Genomic DNA, 1,987 nt, shown 5'->3' with positions numbered 1-1,987 from the left:
CTTGAAAACACATCCTAGCATTTTGAAATGCAAAAAAAAATGGAAGAGTACATTTATAATGTTCTCTGGGTGTATACAATATCAAAAACGAACATTATTTACATTTGACAGATACTTGTCCTTATGTTGTTTGTTGTTAACACAACGTTTCGGCTGATATACCCTCCAACCTTCATTAGGTGTCTTGGGGATATTTTGAACCTGGGTTCTCATTCCTAAGGTATTTTTCGATGTTGTTATTATTATTATTATTATTATTATTATTATTCAGGTCACTGCCTGGAATCAAAATCGGAATTTTGGGGTTAGTAGCCCACGCTTTTAACCACTATGCCATATGCCCATGGGCAAGATTCCGAGTTCAATTCCAGGCAGTGACCTTAATAATAATAATAATAATAACATTGAAAAATACCTTAGGAATGAGAACCCAGGTTTGAAATTTCCCCATGACACCTGATGAAGGCTTGAGGGTATATCAGCCGAAACGTTGTGTTAGCAACAAACAAGATGAGGACAAATATCCATCAAATGTAAATAACGTAAATAATTCCTCATCTCTTAAATATAGAACTGTATTTTCAAAAAAGAAAAAGAAAATGATAGGATGGTCATTACTGGAATGCCTTTTCTGATAATAGGCCAAATTGGGGCTGAACAACAACGACAACAACAACAACAACATATAATTTATGTCACTAAGACACTGAAGTTTTAAAAGTTGAATCCATCAAGCTTGTAACTCGTCAGATGTCACTAAGTGGAATAGTTTTTCAAGACAAATAGTATGGTAGTATTGTAAAAACTAAATATATAAATATACAAAATAAATAAAATTTTAAAAAAATAAAATATTGCCAAGGTTTTTTTTTTTATTGTTTTGTTGTTGACGAGCAGTGCCAAGCTATTATTTGATTAGCAAAGATATGATGTTGCAAAATTATTATTTGCAATAAATTTTGTAATATTATGTATTGCAATAATATAATTTTCTCTGATAAGAAAAAAGAAATACAATTTATCATCATGACTGCTGAACCAGACAAGCCATTCTAAAAACAAAAAGACATAAAATAGAAAAAAATCAACTGCTTCAGAATCCAGTGTTAACTGTTTATAGAGATAACAAAATTTATTTACAATATTACACAATAATGATGTTTGCTTTCACCTACAATATTACAATTTAATATTATCTACATTCACCTACAATATCACAGTTTAACGATATGTGCCTTTGCTAACAACATTAGAATCGAATGACGACTGCCGACATCTACATTATTGCAATTTAATGATAACCTGCATTCACCTTGAGTATTTGAATTTGTAATGACTGTATACACCAATAACATTACAGTCTAATGTTATCTGCATTCATCTTCAACATTGCAATTTAATGATAACAAGAATTACCTATGGTATTACAATTTAATGATGCTGGCATTCACCTACAATATTTCAATTTAGTGTTGACTGCATTCACCAGTAATAATATTATTCTAATGATCTCCAAATTTATCCTTCGCTATTACAATTTAATGATAACGGGAATAACCTGCAATATTACAGTTTAATGACATAGACATTCACCTATTATATCGCAAATTAATAATTGCATTCTCTTACAGTATTCTCAGCATTTGGTCATCAGTGATAATCCACTAACATGTATTATTATTATTATTATTATTATTATTATTATTATTATTATTATTATTATTATTTCCATCTAGTATTACATAGCATCACATATCATTAGATATCTCATCATTATCAGATCAACATGTCTTTCATAGCATGATGCAAAAGTAGAATGATCTGCATATTTCAATTTCTTTGTTCCTTTCTTCTCATTTTTTTTATATTTCCATTTATCTATCTATCTATCTATCTATCTATCTATCTATCTATCTATCTATCTATCTATCTATCTATTTGTCTGTCTGTCTATCTATCTATTTATCTATCTATTTATGTGTCTACC

The sequence above is a fragment of the Octopus bimaculoides genome, chromosome 15 (assembly GCF_001194135.2).
Source record: "Octopus bimaculoides isolate UCB-OBI-ISO-001 chromosome 15, ASM119413v2, whole genome shotgun sequence".
NCBI classification, from domain to species: domain Eukaryota; kingdom Metazoa; phylum Mollusca; class Cephalopoda; order Octopoda; family Octopodidae; genus Octopus; species Octopus bimaculoides.
This window is presented reverse-complemented; position numbering follows the sequence as displayed.